At 49.2% G+C, this 19839-nt stretch overlaps 2 protein-coding genes across 2 annotated transcripts in view; one reads left to right on the top strand and one right to left on the bottom strand.

Annotated features, from left to right (window-relative positions):
* The window catches only part of LOC122574497 (protein tiptop), a gene marked incomplete in the record, with an annotated part of 90597 nt that overhangs the window by 49206 nt on the left and 21552 nt on the right, over window positions 1-19839 (bottom strand).
* The window catches only part of LOC122574498 (zinc finger protein 600), a 73351-nt gene continuing 63388 nt past the window's right edge, over window positions 9877-19839 (top strand). The window contains exon 1 of the mRNA XM_043742171.1: window positions 9877-12387. The gene's annotated coding sequence lies outside the window, so the exon portion shown is untranslated. The remainder of the gene's footprint in view (window positions 12388-19839) is intronic.

Here is a 19839-nt window from a genome sequence, read left to right as displayed (position 1 = left end):
CCGAATGAAGCTTCAAGAGCCTCGTATATTGGATTATTAGCTTCTTAAGCGTGGAGCAAAATTGAGGAAACCTACGCCTCTCTTCTACTTCCAACGACAAGACTAAGAGGTAGATGATAACGTTCTGTTAAAACAAAAGCGGATGAAACTAGTTGATCATGACGTAACGTCGCAATACGATGATTAAAAATCGTATGGCATGTGGTATATTTTAAAACACGCAACGCGCGATCCGACGTGCCACTAGCTTTCCGTCAGTCGTCTTTTCTTGTAGCCGCATACAAAGCTTGAAAGCAGTACAATCTCAGTCCGTTTCCGGTGGAAGAAATCGCAGCGATAACGCACCTTACGCTTCACAGCGATTCCTTCAGCCGACGATGGTTCGACTGTCCCTGAGCGAGCGCACCGATCGCGGGTCTCGAAAGGGCGAATTTCGTATTTGGTGGCGGTTCCGGTAGCGTGGAACGCGACGTTCGATCTCGAGGGGGATGATTCATCGAATGCCGTGTAGACGGAACGACTCGATCGCGTGCGAGAAGTAAGTAGCTCGTCTCGGTACGAGAGTACGGTGTAGGCTCGGCTCGATCCCGAAATTAAAGACGGTTCGTGTAACGGGTGGCGGTGAATCGTGGAGCAAAGTATGTAGGTACGGGCGCGGAGAATCATCAAGAATGATTTATGGCGCAGCCATCGCGGGGACACGCGCGCGCGTCGCCAACGCGATTCTCTCTGTCCGCGCATAGCAGAATACTTGTGTCCTGCGAAATCCGGAGAGCAACGACGCGAGTAATCTAACTGGTGATTCACGGTGGAATTTTTCCGCTCGTGGCAAGAGGCGAGAGAAAATTTATCGTCTATCGCGAATACATAAAGTACGTCGTTCGCGTTTCCGGACTTCTTCGAGCACTAACTGCGAGATATCATCTATTCGGGCCGCGATCGTCTACGTATCCACGGCGATGGATGCAACCGACCGAGCAAGCGGACCGCGAAAAACTCGCTGAATTTTTCGAGTTGGCGACATTACGGCGAACACAGAGCGCAGATAGGGAGAGAGGGAGAAACAAAGCCGAGCGCCACGAGACTCTCTCTGTATATTTAGATGGTTGTGCAAGGAGAGTAAGTTACGAGCCGTCCGGCGACGTCAACTTGGCAGTTTCTTTGATCGATGCGGCGCCCGAAACGCTGCCGCAATCCCACGCGAGAAATTTCCGAAAAACTTCTGGAAAATCGCAAAGTCGCCAGCAATTACGCGCCCCGTGGAATCCGACAGTACGAGATGAAACTATTCGCGAGAAAATCGTCTCGCGTCGTACAATCTGGAACTTGGAACGACGAACATCTAGTCCCTCGTTCATTAATCGCTGTGTGTAAATAAATTTTCGTAAAACTTTGTCGACTTGATCGAATTGAAACGAAAGGTGAAATAATAACGGAAGAAATACGGAGAAGTTTCTTGAAATTCAGTCGGTAACCGCGTTACGGATTTAATGAAACTCGATAATCTAAATCGACTAAAAGGAAATTGCGAATGAAATATCGCGTGAACGCGATCTTGGTCGTTTAATGGGTTAAAGAGGAAAATTTCGCTAGAGGCCCGCTCGGACCCAGTATCTGTCGCGTACGTAAAACCATCTGCCTTTCAAGGGTTATATAGGTAGAGTTATATGGGAGAAAAACGAGAGAACGGACTTTTGTACGATCGCGTTTAGTCGAATATCGTAGGAATAAAACCGTACCACCGGTCGAATTATCGTATTTCACGCATCTGCCTTTGATAAACCATTAGCCGGGATCGTTGCGACCAACGCGGTAAAGAGACAAACTACCGTTCGTGTTAAATAGACAATTTATGAACTCGATGCTTACAACGGAAACGATACGATATCGTCGAACGAGCAGAGCCCGGTTTTCGATTGTTCGTCGATGCATCGCATTTCAGTCGACCTATCTTCGCGGTCAAACTCGTTATCGATAATTAAAAATTGTCAAACGCACTTTGGCCGAATCGACGCGTCACAACCCGCGCGGAATCCAGTTCGAAGTAGCCCGAGGGTCATCGCGAGTAAACCAAGGGAAAAGGGAGAGGCGCGGAGGGAACAAGTCGGTTATACATGACTGCACGATCATTAGCCACTGTATTATTATTCTCTGGATATTAATTGATTTTGAAAATACAATTTTCTGTGCGACCGATCAAAACGGTGCACGTTTCCCCTTGCCCCGTGTTTCCCTCTTGCTCTGTCCTCCTCTTTGGTCCCTCTTTGCTACGAATTCTCGCTTCGATCGTGTGCACGCGTGTTCATCCACCCAACATCGCAAACGTTTCGTTTTTGCTCTCTTGCCTTTGGCCTGTTTCCGCGATCATCGATACACAGCTTGTGCACGCTCGCGAAATGATTAGGAAATGATTAACGAAGCAGGCCGAGTCTTATTCGAACGATCGTTGGCACCACCAAATATTCCTGGTAATTATAACGCGTTCGATACGAGCGTGAGCGTGCGTGAGAAATAAGTCGAAGATATAATACGATGAAACGTAGAATTGGAAAATTTGAAAACCGTCGCTAGGTCGATGTCGCGCTTACAGATCCCAACATTTCCATCTAGATACATACCCTAAATCGTATGTTATTCTCTCTAGCTAATAGTTTACCGGACCGCATACATCTTCGCCGGTGACGCGTTATTCGAGCGAGCGATCTACGAGGCGTTATCTTTATCCCAAATTTACTATAACTATGCTTTTTCACATATATTTCGGAAAAATTTTTTTCTCTAAATATCCGTATCGAGTAACTACCTGTCGTTGCAAATGCGTGTATTTTAATGGGCCCGTCCCGGAATATAAATAGACAGATAAATAAAATTTATTTAGCATACGTGGACGATCAGCAGCAGAACGAAAACAAGCGAAAACCTCGGAATAAGATTCCTCATTTCAGGTGTTGTTTTCGAACAAACGGAGTTTGTAGACATCCAGTCGAGAATTTGCCTGACAAACCTGTATTTCATAATTTCCTGTTCTCTTCGAACGAAACGTCCCACGAAAGTATCTTTCACTTCATCACAGTATCATTCCTTCAGAATCAACGGCCTTGCTGATCGCGCTATGACTCCTGCGACGTCCGAAGCAAAGAATTGCATATACGTAAAACGCTGGCGAGTGTTTGAAAGCGCATCTCGTTGGAGGTCGCGCACGTGGACGGCCGAAGCAGAAACGTCAAAACGAGAAAGGTACGCATCGATCGTAATTCGAAGTGCAACGATAACCTTTCGTGGTCATTCGTTGCGCGGCACGATTGCACACACGCGCAATCGATGCGTAAAAATGGAAATCGAGCGAAATGGATTTGTCGGGACGAAAAAGCGGAGCGGGTAATCGCGCGGGGCCGAAAGAGAGACAGAGACGAGCGGACGGACGGATAGGCAGATAGATGGGCGAAGGGGGAAAGGAGACGCGCAACGAGGGTGGAAAAGAGAAAGAGAACGGGAACAACCGAACCGCCGCAGGTCGCGGCAAATTAGCGCCATCACGGCTGGCTAATATTTTTTTGCGTTCACGGAGGGTGACGCTTTTTTCCTTTTTTCTCGATTTTTTTCCCTCCTTTTTTTTTTTTATTTTGTCGTTGAATTTGTTTCTTGAATGACGTATGTATCACGATAAAACCCATAGTACGTTCATCGAGTGGCATGATTTTGATCAAAGAGTTTTTTTTATCGTGAAATTTAACGAATAAATATTCGAAATGGTTCGCTGGCCGCCACGCTCGCCAGTACGTGTCTCTACGTGCAAGACGAAGTCTCGCTGAAATCGCTGGAATAACCGGCGGTTCGAGGGTCCCGCGAAAGTTCGTAATCGGGTCGATATCGGTTCAAATATATCTTCCTTTCCTTTCTTTTTTTTTTTTTTTTTTTTTGACAGTGCCATTTCCGTCCGCGAGTTACAGACACTTGCTAATTTTGCACGCGAGCTTCGATGAAACGGATCTCTAAAACGAGATGTTTAAAAGACTCTAAATAATATAGTTGAATAGGATCGAATAATCATTTTCCGCGTAATTAACACGTGCGAGCTGGTTTAAAGAAGCAATAACGTTACGCGATATGCTAAAACGTACTAATCGACACAATACTAGTTGTAAGTAAATCGAGCAATTTACCACGGGGTTTTTATACGCTCGACTATATTCAAAAAAATATGAACTTTCATAAATCAAGTTAATAAAGTTAGATCGACTTTGTAATTAGATACAATATTAATGTATGAATTAATGTATTTATGCGTTATCTTAAGTATATTAAACGATCCGTGACACACACGCCTTTTTGCATATAAATATTGATATTTCCATCTCCGAAAAGATTATTTTCCTAAAGAATATCAACGAATAACAAAATAGAAGTACTTTGTCGAAGATAAGTCAGATACAAATGGAATATTTACTCTGCGCAATATTTACATATAGTTGTTGGAATAGGTCGATAATATCGTCGAGGGAAGGTGTGTTGAAGCGCAGCCCATAAACAACAGACATATTTTGAGCCAGTGGGGTTGGCGCGGTAAGAAGAGGGGAAAGTCAGTTACCGTGCGTGGCTCGAGCGACGCGCGTCGTCTTTATATTACGTATAGACGACCAACAAGTTATCGAACGATTGTTATTCGACAATGGCGAAAAATTAATTTCTTCAGAATGACGACAGAATAACGTCGCTATCTCTCTCATAAACGATCGATCGCCGAACCGAAGCTTTCGGAAACGGGAATCAAAATTGGATTGGTCGGGAGTTCATTGGTAGCGAAAGGTAGACGAGGACGGGACAAACGAGAGGAAAGGACAAAAGGGAAGAAAGAGAAAGAAAATGGCCGACGTAGATAAAAGGAAAGCTGATAAAACGCTAAATACGAGCGGAAGGTTAGCGAACGTTCATTGAAACGTTAGGTGGTGGATCGGGTGCGGCGTCCCTTGACAGTTTACAGCCACCGGCCGCGCGTTCGTTTACCTCGGTAATAATCTCGTCTTTCTCCTCAAGATCCTTCGTATCTCTAGACGAATGGACGTTCGCCGTTTACGAGATCTTTACGATCGGGCGAGATTTAAATGTGCGCGTAAAGCTTGGCTGCACCGCCCCTTCAAACGTCACGGAGCAGGTACGAGCCCGTAAACAAACCGTCGAATCGTTTCTTCGACGTGCGAATCGATCGAATTTTTCTTTGCCTCGTCCCAAAGCGAATATAAACGGCGTAAATGCGATCGAAACGAAAAGTCGATGGAAGAAGCTTGCTTACGAAGATTCGTATTCGCGTTTATTTCTGCCTGTTTTTATCGGCGGACAAAGTACATAGATGCGAGAACAGGTATAACGTAGTTGGCATGATTTCGAGTTTATTCCTAACGAGGATGTATCGAGGACTGGATGGAAAGCCCGGCGAAGGGAAGAGGGGAGAAAGAAGAGGGGGAGGGGGGTGGCGGGAGACGCGGCAGGGCGAATGTGTGTGCAAATGCTCGATGGCGGGGTAAAAGAGAGAACGATGGACCGAGACGGGGAGACCAAGAGACCGAGAGACTGGGAAGTTGAAAGAGAGCCCCCGAAGGCCCGAATATCGATCTCATACATAATTAAATACCGACCCGGCGGAGCATCACAAAGAGAGCTTACTTCGGCTTTGATCTGCTGACAGACGGGGCCCGTCATCGCAGACTTCAATAGGCGCTACTGAATCGCGGGGGTGTGCTATTGACGCGGCACAGCTCCAACACGCCAGCTTCCAACTCCGGTTCGCGTTCCCGCGGCTGACTTCGGCCACGTACTCCTACAAGCTGTATCTCCACGCTTGTTTACCGTTCTACACTTGTCGCCTACTCTCCTACGGCCGTGCATTCCCTGCTACATATACCTATCGGGTAAATGTTCGTTCAACCGGCTGCGAACGCGAGCAAATACGTTATACGGATTAAAGATCGAGCGAAGCGTGACTTTGCTGTGTTGACCTAGCGCGCGATTTAGCTGCTCTTCGGGTATCCTCTTGCATAATTGAACCACGTTAGATTGCTGTACCAGTTCTCTTCGTCGTGACAGATTTTCTACAAACACGATTTATAACGTCCATCTATATGGATATCGCGCTATGCGTCTTTCATCAAATTTGGATTTATACGGTGAAACTTGGTTCGCGCGATCTCGTCGGAGGACACGCGGTTCGCGCAACAGAAGTTTAGGCGATTCGCCTCGCTGTGATTTCTCGTTCTCGCGTTAGATGTTCACGCTCGGGCAAGTGGATTCCATCGACAGGAATTTTCCATCTCGACGCCGCGTTTCTTTTCCGTATTCTTCTATCTTTCCGCGTAATTCGATACGCAGAATGAGCCACTCGGTTGATCTGTCGATAACGACGATACAAACACAGAAGTCTGTAATCCGTCAGTTTACCGATGTCGTTGGTTAATAAATTATTATACAAGAGGGTCACGATCTTAGAGACTGGCTTCTTGGTTCGTCCGCTTTTACGATCTATCGCGGGACGCGAATAGAAGCATCTCGTTTTCACCTTTGTCAGAAGCAAAGGTATATTGCCTAGATCTGTTACAGCGATCGTCGATGTAAGAAAGCATATTCCTAATCGAACTTTAGAATGACGTACGGGTTTTCCCCGACACAATGACGTCAGTAGTGTCAGTCACGCGTCAAGCGCAGCTCTGTAGAATTGACGTCTATTAAAAAATGCAGAAAGCCATTTCGATCGCCAAGTCGACGAAACAATAGGAATCTCGCGCTCCCAAATTCAGAATGCTCGATTAAATAAACGCCTTATACTCTTGATCCTTCGTTTCTCGACGACTCACACATCGACTCGGCGAGCAAGTATATAATACGTGTCTCGAAAGCGTCTCACGGTGACAGGACGGATTTAATCGCGTCCAATGACGTCATTCTTGCTCGGTTTTAAGTCGACGAATTTTAACGGTGCGCCTCGCTCGAGAATATGTAAATACCAATTTATGACCAGTCAACTCGATATTTTTCGATGCAAACGATACACACTGATTTCGATCGCATCATTCTGTCGAACAAGGAACAAAGTATAGTCGTGGGCTCGAATCTCATTTTTATCTGAATCATCGTCGTCCATATTTTTCCCGACGTTCGATCATCCAGCTATCCTTATTTTCTCAAACTTTCTACTCGTAAAATTCTACTTATTAGACTCCGTACGTATGATTTGTTCCGATATATTCGACCCTACACGTTCGAACGTATTCGTCGGAATGACAGTTTGCCATGGATCGTGCATCGGCTGTGACCATAATGACCTTAGTCGCGCAGTCAACCGTACTTTTAAAAGCAGAGATATAAAGTACTGAGATCTAAAACTGTTGCGATGACACATGGATAATCGTGTTACGATATCCTGTTTTCCAGCATCATCTGTCGTACGAGAGGCGCGTATTGACCGATATAAATAACTATAGGCAAAATCACCTCGATATACGACAGCTTCTTTTAAACATTATCACGCAGTTGATGCAACGCATCGTCGTTTTAATCTATGGCAACAGAATTGAACGGTATAGCGAGGTAGAATAGGCAGCGAGTTTAGTTTCGGACGAAATTTCGCGTAGATGAACTTTCTACGAGCGTGTCTGTTCTACGATAGCGTCTTTCGCAGACACCTCTCGCATAGAGCAGATATTTCCTGAGAACCTGAAATCACAAACGCATTTCGACTGTCACGCATCATACCGCGATCGTTTCTTTCATCTTGTCGCTCGGCGATCGATGATTCGATCGACGATTGGGTTTAAAATCGGATGGAAAACGCTAACGAACTAACGCGAAATCCAATGGTGCGCGTAAATGTAAAGGTAAAAGTACGAAGCCCTCTTTGTCTACCGGGACGATGATCGCGAGACGCAGCCTTAGACGATCGCAACGAGGAAAGCTATATGCGTCGACAGTTATCTGCGTGGCAAATCACGGTGCGTGCCACGTGGCAACGCGTCGAGCATCTCGGCAAACAACGATGGCACGTTTGTCGCGACGTAACCGCCGCGGCGCGCCGCGCGAACACCACGGCCGAGTTCGTCGCCGCTTGTCTGACCAGTGACGGGCCGATCCCCCTTCGCGTTCTCGCGTCTTAATCTCCTTCTCCGCGTCACCGACTCGAAACGCGTTTGTCAAACACATCAAAGACGACGAGTCCGTGCAACTCGTACGGATGGACGACGCACGTGTGAGTCAGCGACTGCTACGAACGATTTAAAAATTCGTACGTAAAAATGAGTCGAGTTACTCGTCGATCGACGCGTTGTATATAATGGAAGAGGAATCGTGTACGAAGGTGCGTTGTGCACGGTTGTTTGTTCAAGCGTGGATATGTATCCGTTCGAGTAGGTCATGTGCTCCTGTGGGTGTATACCCTATAGGTATATGCGATGGAGGGAGAGAGGAGGCGAGGTGGGGGACAGTTAAAAAGAGAAAAGTGGCAAACGAGGAAGAGGAGCGAAAATCACAACGACATGGCATGGATCGAAATAAAAATTTGAAACGCGATGCCACGCGACTTTCGATCGATAAAGGAAAATCGATTCTCGGCGAGTCGAGCATCGACGTTGCTTTCGTCGAAGCTGAAAAGGGGGATGCACGTTAAGAATGGAGCACGGTCACGAGGGTTAAACGTAGGATCGCGCGTACTGGACGTTGGCGCGCAAAATAGCATTCCCGTTGACCTTATTTACGAATCACGCCCCGGGGAAGAACGAGGAAGAATCGACTACCGTCTACCAGTGGTGAAGTTCGTCGGTTGGCCAGAGCGATACCGAATGTCGTAAGAGAAAGGAACGGGTGTCTCCGTTGCTTCGATCAACCAGTGGCTATACTCGACGCGAGCAGAGATACGAAGAACGCCGAAAGGGAGCTGGCCCGGAAAGCGAAATAAAAAGGCGAATACCAGGTTGGAGGATGGATACCGAGAAAACAGACTCACCGTGAAGTAGTGGTTCCAGTGCGCAGGAAACGTCAGTCCCGATGAGTCCTTCGCTCCGTGGCTACGTCAGGAGCGATTATCCTCGTTACGAGTATGGGTGAAGCAACGCGGCGCTTGGACGACGAGCATCGGAACTCGCGTGTCCTCCGTGATTCCCTCGACACCATATCACCGCGTCATCCTCACGGATGTTCCACCAACGCAAAGACAATAAAGACGCACCACTCACTCAACTGGCTCGGCGTTCGTCGAGCCGCCTGTCACTCCCTCGCAACGTTTCTTTCTGCGTTCGGGTTCGCGCGCGCCTCACCGACCATAATAACTATCTCATCGTCGCGCGATTTTCGTCACGGACCGATCGAACGTAATTTCCCGATGACCACGACACTATCGAAGACAGACGACGAACGAGCACTCGGGCACGGGACGAGTCACGATTTCGCGGTAACATGCATGACTTGCCGACGAAACGGAGCGAAAGCAAAGACCCTCCCACGACGACAGCACGTGGCGCACTGACGGCTCCGCGGTCATCTTCCCCACCTCTGCCCCCTCCACCTCACCGTCGCCGCCGCCGACGATGCACCCCCTACCCGCCCCGCCGCGGCCATCCAACCCCTACCTCACCTTCCCCTATGCCATCCTCTCGCCCCTGGCCACGCTTCCCCGCCGATTCAGCCCCGCTCGCCACTCCCCACCCCTCTGCCTTGCTTCTCTGCACGCTTCTCCTGCCACCCTTCTCTCTCACTCTCACTCTCTCTCTCTCTCTAGCTCGTTCGCTCGCTCGCTCGCTCGCTCGTTCTTTCGCTCTCTCTCTCTCTCTCTTTCTCTCTCTTTCTCTCTGCATACTCTCGTCCCATTCCGAGCCCCGCGCCAAACCGAGTATCTTTCCCCGTCTGACCCCTCACCCACCCTAACGTCCGTACCCCTCTACCCGCGGCCCTGACCTATCCCCACCCCTGTCACGCACCGGCTCGACGTATTTCTCTCCCCACTAGCGCCCCATTCCACCCACGCCCCCATCCCACTCTTGCCTGTTTCACGAAGGAGACTCTTTTCCTTGGTCTCGCGACTTCTTCTCCGTGTCTTTCCGTTTATCCTTTCTATCCCTGCTTTCCTACCCGCTCATCCCTTTCGCTCTACTCTTCTCCCCCGTCTTCTCACGCTGCTTTTCACCTTGCTCGGTTCATCCCCCCGGACATCCCCCACCGTATCACACGCTTCCTTTGTCTTTTCCATTTATTCCTTCGTCCGTTCGCCAGTCGATCCGACTCGTTCGTCGACTCGTATCGCTCTGTTCGAGCGTCTCGCTGGCCGGCATTTTTCTCATTAGTTTAACTCGTAAGAGAATTACGATGTGATCGATCATTTTTATACTCGTACTCGCGCGTCTATACGTAATATGCTAGCGTGTGTTTTTATTCGCTTATATGGCCGACGTGTTTTCTTCGAAGGTAGTTTGCGCCTTTCGGCGTGATACGCGCCGCGGATGGGGTGAATAACGCAGGACTAACGAGGTGGAGAGCCAGAGACAGAGAGAGAGAGAGAGTGAAAGAGGTAAAGGTAGAGAGAGAGAGAGGTAGAGAGAGAGAGAGAGAGAGAAAGAGGGGACGTGCAAGAGAAGAGAGACGAGTCAAAACTTTCCAGTCGACGTGGCCGCGGTGGCCCGTTGACGAGGAGGACAGCTATTTCTAGGTGAGAATTCCCAAGATCAGAAAAGAGTCACGGTGACGCGGCCGCGGTCGAAATTACGTAATCCTTCGCGACGATCTCGTTAAAGTTGCTTTCCTTAAGAGTCAAATTTATAAACGGTAATACGATTTGCTTAATAATGATTTATTACACGCTTACGATACCGTTTGTAGCCGTAAATATTTCGGCGATGACATTTATTGCCCGAGTGTAACGGCAGTCGGTACACACCCTTTCGTCTCAGAGGTTTGCTAGCCAAAGTTCCTCCGCAGTTAGGCTTACGCGAGTCGGATTAACGTTTGACCAGATTCGAAGGGAGCGTATAACCACGCGGCACGCGTGCCGCTGCGTTGGAAACCGCGAATCTTTTGTCCGGTCGCATGCTCCTTAATTTTCCTCCCTTTACGAGGTAGGAAAGCTTGCGACCTTAAGCGATTGCGGCGAGGCAGAGTGGCGCAGCGCCGAATTGTACGTGCGTTCCGGTGGCCCTTGTTAACGCAGGAATGTAAATCAACTCGTAATAGCGTGGTTGCCGAGGATTAAGCGGCGCGAGAAGACGAGAGCGAGCGTGGTATGACGCGGCGAGAAGGTACGAAGTGCCGGCGAGGCAAGACCGGCGTCGACGACAACGATCACAGCTACGACTACGACAACGACAACGACAACGACGACGAAGACGACGACGACGACGACGACGACGACGACGACGACTACGACAGCGACAACGACAACGCTACGGGCTACGATGACGTCGAGGGCGACGACGGCGACGACGTTGGCGACGGTAGTAGCGGAGGGACGGGGATGAGAGTCGATGGGTGGGAAGAACGGCAGCACCCTCTCCTCGTGCCCCGAAGCATTAGGAGTTCGGTAATAAATCTCGTTGAAAAAACACACGCGCGTACACGTACAGCCACGTACACGAGTGCACGCGCGTTCGTGCGCGTATGCACGTATTCTCGAGCAGGGATCTCAGACTGTTCCGCTCTCTTCCGCGCGCGTCTATCTCGTTCGGTTCGTACATCTGTGCTCTGGGAATGCAACGAGCGCGAGCAAGAGGAAAGCCAGTAAAACGTAAGGAAGGAGGGAGCGCGACCCCCTCCAAAGCTTTAGATCTTTCCTCGTCTCTTCGTCGCGGAGCACCGCGTCCGACGGCAACGAGGTCGACATGATCTATGCACGCCGTGCAGAGGCGAGTGTCACCGTTTGCTTGATGCATCGGTCCTCACCTGAGCCCTCCCCTCGGCGTCGTTTCTTGGCCGTGCCCACATCGACGTCCGCTCGGCCCGCGGATCGCCGATCGCGCGTCGTCGATCGTTCGTAATACCGCGTTAACGAGTTTCGTCGGCAACTTTTTCCGCTTACCTCGCCGCCACGTAACGCCGCGAAAAACCGTGGTTCGGTTTCCTCGTGGAAAATAAAGGAAAGGGCGAGGCGATAATTTGAAAAGCGATTACATCGTTTGACGGCGAGAGCGACGAAGCGACAGAGGAAGGAAGAGACGAGACGAGGAGGGGCCAACTTGGAGAAGAAGGCCAGACGCGAATAGTACGACGACGATGGTTACATTCTACGGATCAGAGAGCTCGATAGCGTGCCGAAGTCGAAGCGAACGGCAATAAATCCATTTTTCGTGAAGGGTCGGTCGAGGGGCGAGAGCGAGCCAGGGTCTGATTAGCAGCCTGACTCGCCGTACAGGATGACAGCCGGTGAGTTATAATATTGCCCATCCATCTATTTATCTACTCCATCGCCTCTCTTCTCCCCAATGTTACGTTCCTGGCATCCCTCTGCTCCCTTCCTTTCAGTTGGCTCTCGCGCGCGTTTCTTCGCCTCGAACGTGGTCGCACCGATGCGACTTTACTCGGTGTACGCCAAATATCGAGAACGTCCCTCGAGACCTACATGGATACACGCTGGCCGAGTTTACGGAAATCCTCAAGATGGCCGAGCGGACGGCTGTTGTTCGCTGTTTCGAAACGGTTCGTCGTCGTCGTCGTCGTCGTCGTCGTCCATCGAGGATTGGCAAGGAAAGAATTAAGCTCGCGTGACATCGCGTCGACGGTGACCCCTCGCAAATCTTGCCCAAGGCGAGCGCCCAGACACCACCTCTCTATACATTTTCAACTGGAAAGATGCGACGCGACGCGACGTCCGAAACTTTCGACGGGAACCAGTTCATATATCCGAAGTATGGCTGCCATAAATAAGCGACCTGTCCGTTTCCTCTGTTCGCCCAACCTCTTGCAAATCTTTCCTCTCCTCTCTGTCTAACGGGCTGCTTCCGTCCTTTTATATCTCTTTCTCTCTCTCTCTCTCTCTCTCTCTGTCTATCTCTGTCTCTCTCAATTCCCGAATTTCTTTCGACCGTAATATCGAGGTCGTGCGTAGCAAGTTAGTCGCCGAAGAAACTATCTGCAAGCTCTTACGGAGGAACGCGCTCATGGATATATGCGTGACACGAGCTTTTCTCTTCCGTGTGACTCGCCTCTTCGATGTCACGCACGAAAGCTAAGCCGAACGATCAAGCGAATGATTCGCCAATCGACGAACGTAATCGAGCGGCTAGGTCGATATGGTTAAATCAAAATCTAGAGAAAGTTAAGTTGGTCGCAGTTTGCTTCTTAAAATAGCGAGAATATAGGAGACGGTATTAGAACGATATCGATATCCGTTACAAATTGTCCACGTTGCTTTCACATTTTTGATTTACTTTATTACGAACCTGTCATTCCATTCTTCGTGTATTGCATAATGTAAAATAATTAATCAATTATTTGCAATTGTCTCGCTTAAACGCGAACATATCTGCGAATTCTTATTCTTATTTTCCAATATAGCAGATCATTTCCGAAATTTTTCGGTAATCGACGTTCCGATAATCGGGATCCCGCCGCGGTTATATCGGGAATGTTATATTCGAAACATTAAATTTATACACCTTATACTCAATTTTAATCCTTTCGTCCTGCGAAAAACAATATATAGCTTTCGAAAGTGGCGCAATAATTTTCTAAAAGCGTGTCTATACGTTTCCATCTGCGCTCATACAAAACGTATTTTTCTCTTGTTAACGAAGATTCTTATACCTTCGGCTTTCGGGTTCGAGGGTACCAAAGCGAAAAGGTTTAACATTCCATCCAACATCTTGTACGGCCTTTCGTCACCCCTGCTCCCGTGCATTATCGTTTCTTCCTCGAAACTACCGCCGTAGAAATTACACGTGGCGTGGCTCGATTTAGGTAAATCATCGACGCGACATCGACAAACCCTCGGATCGCTATGAAACGAGTCGTGTAAAGAAGAAAGAGCAGGAGGAGGAGGAGGAGGAGGAGGAGGAGGAGGAGGAGGAGGAAGAAGAAGAAGAAGAAGACAGGACTCTGTGATCGCGGTGCGGTCGCGTTTCTGTAGTCAGATATCGGGCGAACGAGCGAGCAAGAGAGCGAATGGAGCGGAGCGGGAGTGATTTATGCTAAGTCGCTGATGCTGGTGAAGCGGGGGCCCGCGTGTACGTTCTCGGGCAGCCATCTTGGGGTCCCTTCGTTTCTCCGAGGACTCGGATCGATTGACAGACCTGTGCCCGATTGCCGCTTAACGAACTCTCTTTTCCTCCGCGACGTTTCCCTCGTTTCTATTTTTTGCGCCCCGATTTTTCTCTTCTCTTCGAAGTTCCAGCTTCTCGAATCGCCTGCAGTTAACTTATGAATCGAATCGCAAAGCGTATTTTGTAAAATTGTCGTCGCAAAGAGAACGTCGTCAGCAAAGTAATCGCGCATTACGCGCAGCTGTAATTTCGATGAGTAAAACGGATCAAATTCCGCTAGGGTACGACGTTGATCGCTTAGAGCTATGGTTACGGTGGATGCACGTTCCGACGAGTGAAACATCTGAAAAAGGTAAGTGCACTGGCACTCGTAGGGATCTATACGTTTGATTGCTCCGACGTATTCGCCGGAACAGCATCCACGAGCGAAACATTTGAAAACTGGAATGTATATAACTCGTAAGATATTTATATATTTGATACGCGCCATATCAAATTTGACTGGTGGGACGTATTCGTTAAAACGGCAATTCGTCGGAACTGGTGTACACACTGTCGCCATATCCCTCGACAGGATGCGATAGGAAGTAAAATTTGACTATCGAGCGGAGAACGTGGTAGGAGCCGTAGCTGGATTTTCTGGCAGGTTAAAAAGCGAGACCGAAAGTCTCGCATGTCCCCGGCATTCCATTCTTCTCGTCTAGCCGTGAAAACCGCGCCACCGTCCGTTCTGATTTCTATCCGTCAGCGTTGGTCAGATTTACGACGTCGCAGAGGGGCCCGTGTGGCCCTGTCCGAGGGCCCGGGGGTCCTCGTGCAACAATGAAACCACGCCATTTGTCACAGAGGCGCTTCCTCTGCTTCTAATAAACGTTCGTCCTACCGTCGTAGCATAGTCGTGCTGCAACGTGCAGCACGGATCGACCTTTTGCTTTTGCTCCAAGGATCGTGATCTCTCGAGCAACCACGTTCTTTCTCTTTCTCTTTCTCTCCTCCTCCCCTCTGCCCACCCCCTTTCACTCCTTTTCTATCGTCTCTCTTCGTTTCTCCCGTGCGACTCGCCTTTTCGTCCGCCCCTCCCTTCCATTTCACATTTCCTTTCTCCTTCCAGCTTCTCTCTTTTCCGCTCTCCACAGTTGCTGTCTGTGCGCGGCGCGCTCTTTCTCGCTCCCTTTCATACTTCGTAAGGCTGTTCGTCCACTCGCGGTTCCGAAAGAGACACCGAAACCAGGAGGAAGAAGGAGAGCTGGAAGCAGAGGTAAAGAGACACCGAGCACGATGGGATACACATCGTGCCCACGTTCGTACTTTCACATGCCGGCACAATGCACCGGACCATCGAGAGGAATTGTCATACAAATTGTCGCTTATTCAACGACGATGCTGAGGCGAGGATGTACGGCCTACGAGCTGGTAGCTCGAAAACAACGTCGTGCCGCCTTTCAGCCGAAGCCTACCGTTCCACGGAACCGCGACGAATTCGATCGAACGCGACGAAAACGTGGATAGCTTGGCATTGGCATCGGATCGACGAGAGTTTTCTCGACGGCACGAACTTTGCCGGTGAACGGTCCGTGAGAAAACGTGACAATTCGCGAGGATGAGAACTACGGCGGAGTTGAGTGGAATATCGTTCGCGAGTTTGCCCGAGCCTGTACGCGTCGCCAGCACGAGGGATGAAAGACGCGATCGCGGTAGCCTGCCTACCGTTGCTGGCTTCGTAAACTGAGGTCATCCATAGTTCCCAACCGCCAGATTCTTTTTTCTCCCCAAACGTCACCGCCGATATTTATGGCGAGCCATAGAAGCGAGGGGTTCGACTACTCTATGGGTCTCGCTACACGGTAACAGCCGAACCAGGGCCCCGACGTAATTCTGTCAGCGTCACGCTCTCGGGCCAGCTCGACCTCGAAACAGCCAACGAAGAAGCAAGCGAAGGAAGAAGCAAGAGAAACGAAAGCACTCGCAACTCGGAAGCGGGGGAGAGGCTAAGAGATAGGGATTAAAGTCACTGGGATCGCTTCCAACCGGAATATCTTCGTGGTAGCGAACGAAAATTCTTCCAAGCCATTCCGTACGTACGCCGATCCCCCGTGATCATCGGTCAAGGTTATTGAGCAGGTATCACTGCGTGCACCTTGCTGCTGAGTTATAGACGCGTATGTACCAGTTTACCCCCCGCTTTTCTTCGGTTTGTTCCGTGACCTTTTCTTGCGCGCGGCATTCTCATGGTGAGACACGTCGATACCTTGTTCTTCGACGTCTGAGATGGGAAAAGAACGCTGTTCGGCATACGCGTAGGACGACGTGCTTCGTGTTTCTTGCTTCGAGGAGGTCTCGACTAGTCTCGAGCAAGTCGAAAGATTTATGCGCCGCGCACTTTTAATAGGTATGAAAGCCGAGTTACACGTCGTGGGTGAGGAAACGTTTCACCTTACTCCTCGAAGGGAATCGCGATAACGGCGTCGAGTTCGATACGTTTTCGACAACGTCGGCCAGACGTCGTCGCAAAGTCGTAATGTGGTTCGCTCTTCCTGCAGCGAAAATCTACCTTGTTTCTCGGTTAGCGCGGACCGATGCGCGCGAGAAAAGTTTATCGACGCGTTAAGCATCGGGCACGGGCGAAGAACGATGGCTAAACAATACGTAGCCGCGCCTTCTGCGTCGAGATAAAATCACGATCGTGGATGATTGCGGTCGCCTGACAAAATCCCGTACAGCTACGTTTTCGTATCGAATCGATTTCATAGAACTGCGATCCGGCTGGTTACACGATATTATAGAAAGGAAATCACGTGAGAAGGAACGCGCGAACGGACGGATGGATGGATAGATGGATAGAACGAGGAGACGGACGGACGGACGGACGGACGGATGGATGGATGGATGGATGGATGGATGGATGGATGGATGGATGGATGGACGAGCGCGAAGGTGCGTACGGAACGATCAGGTTTGAGCAGCTGTCTGCAACCACGTCACTCAAGTTCACTGTGTCGGGTTCGTGGTGGAATGAATGCCTTTCATTATGAGTCTTATCTTCTGCCCGATCTCTCAACCCTTTCTGCCTCGTTCGTGCTCCACTCCTTTCTTCGTTTCCTCTCTTTCTCTCGGCCTCGCTCTCCGGTAGACTCGATAGAGCGGCACTCGCGTTCCCGGAGGATACGACGAAGAAGCGGAAAGATCGCGTCAGACGAAAAGAGAAGGAAAACGTTATCGTCGACCAAAGCACAGCCCTCTTTATACCTGAGTACCGCGAGATTTATCGTGGGTAAACCTGCCGACTTTTTCTCTTTTCTCAACGGAGCATCGGCAGCGACGCACCGACCGGTCTCCAGGGTCGAGCAGAACGATAATTAGAAGGATATTTCGCGTCCCCGGCCGCTTCCACGCGTGATTCGATCGATCGACCAGTATCGAGGGAAAACCAGCCAACGACGTGTCGGAAGTTGATCGGCCCGTGCAACTTTTACGCTTCGGAAAGGAAACATCGATCTCATGCGTTACGGCTATCCCGAGGAAAATCGTTTACACGAATACCACGCAACGATTAAACGTATCGTACACGCGTAGATTCGCGAATAAACGAGTAAATTTCGGTCCTGGAATACTTCGTTCGTTGGAACATAGCAAGTAAATAACGTACAGTCTATAGTCGCAAGGCTGATGCCGTTTCGAAAAACGAAATTGATTCTTTTATACGTTTTTCTACGCATATAACGCACCAGACCGACAAATCTTTTGAGCGAAAATTAAAAATAAAAATAGCAGGAAGAAACACGTTGTCGTATATGGACAAGTTAAGACGAAGTGGCTACGATAAGAGACGTTTTGAAATAAGCCAGCTCATAGAAATACGCGACGTACTACATGTACAAACACTGTTTCACGTACGATCGATTCGACCGTCAAGATCTAGCACGCGCTCGATTCGTGCGCAACAAAGATGTCTCGATCGTAACGTCGAGCAATCGGTGTCTCGCTGTAAGATTGATGGTTCGTCCAACGAAAGGCTAATTCTCGGTATGCGAACACGCGTGCATGCGTTATATATATATCCAGCGCAGAGGCTGGAACAGTGGCAAAGAAGGCTAATCGCGTATAACCGTACGCAGCTATGATCGATAAGCTTTTTAATAAGAAATTCGATCTTTTATTCGTTACGACGTTCGCGTCTATCAACAACAACTTCTGGCAAAAAGTTGGAAGGACCAATACGTATAGACGGAATTGGAATGTGACGAACGAACGATCGCCGAATTATATCGGTGTGCATCGTCAACACCTTTGATCTCGCGAAACAAACGTTTCTTGATCAGAATGCTTATTCTCTAGCCGCGTGTCACAGTCACCTGTGTTATATCACCGACCAGCACGAGTTCATCTTCCGGAGACAACGCGAATCTCGTATTCCCCTTTCGAGCGTGTAAACGCCGCGATAGCTACGGCGGCGTGCACGCGGTGACAAGCCGGACAGTTTGACACTCGACTTCCTAACGATCGGCGCGGCCTGTCGGAGAAAAAGGAAGCTTTGAATGCCGATTCTGCGGACCGCTTGATCGACGCGTCGTCTCCCTGTCAGGACTGTCTCTTTCTCTCTTTCCATATCCTAGATTTTCTTCTACGAGCCGCGGCTTTGTACGCCGACCCATTCGAGCTTAACGTTTATTGTTTGCGCGCGCCCGTCTTTGTCCTCCTCGTCATTCACCGTGAGCGCGCTCGCGGCAGCGCGCCCGGTGCTTCGCGTCGCACTGTTAACGCGCCTTGTTTTATCAACGAAATTCACGCGACGCGATGCTTCACGCGACACCAGCCCTTCCGAAAACCCGGTCATTTCCTACTTCCAATCACTTCGTCGCCGATTTTCACCGATCTCGTCGAAACGAAACACGAGACTCGACGAGCAGAATCGAGCAGAATGCGTATGCGATGATTATCGCGTCGAACATGTGCCGTTCGTTCGAGTTTTCGCGATGACGCGAATATAACCGTTCGCGGACTGCGACGAACCCAGAAAGCAATTGGTTTCGTCGTCTTCCTCGCGACTCCGTCACTTCGAACAATTGACTTTGATCCGTTCGTGCGCGCGTAACATTGAACGCAATTACGGTCAATTTACGATGCCTCTCGGTTTCCCTCGATCCCTCGCCCCGCTCCAGTAACCCGACCGTAGGTGGAACGCGATACGCGATATCGGTCGCCGTGAAATCTTCTTCGAAAATGATTTTCTTTTTTTCTTTTTTTCTTTTTTTTTTTTTTTGGAAAGAGTGACGAACGTGACAAGAGAAGTTTGTACGGTCGGACGCTACAGAACGCGGCAAATACGTTCCGCGTTACACGAAATCCGAAACGCAGCGCGTAGGAATGAAATAAACAATTTCTTTTCGGTAGAACGGAAAATGTGCGTCTTATAAAAGCGTAAAGTTGTTAGACAGCAGTAGATACAAACGATTCGATCGATCTTTAGGCTAATTCAAAAAGGCATGCATTTGCATGCTACGAATGAGTCGTACGAAAGTGCTACTAATTATAAAAAAAAAAGGAATGACAAGAAGTTTAACATATTTAGTCTCGATTAATCGATATGTAAATATTATGGCAGATACGATTACTTATC

This window comes from Bombus pyrosoma, linkage group LG13 (genome assembly GCF_014825855.1).
Source record: "Bombus pyrosoma isolate SC7728 linkage group LG13, ASM1482585v1, whole genome shotgun sequence".
NCBI classification, from domain to species: Eukaryota; Metazoa; Arthropoda; class Insecta; order Hymenoptera; family Apidae; genus Bombus; species Bombus pyrosoma.
Note: the sequence above shows the minus strand (reverse complement) of the source record. Positions and strands in the feature narration are given on the sequence as shown.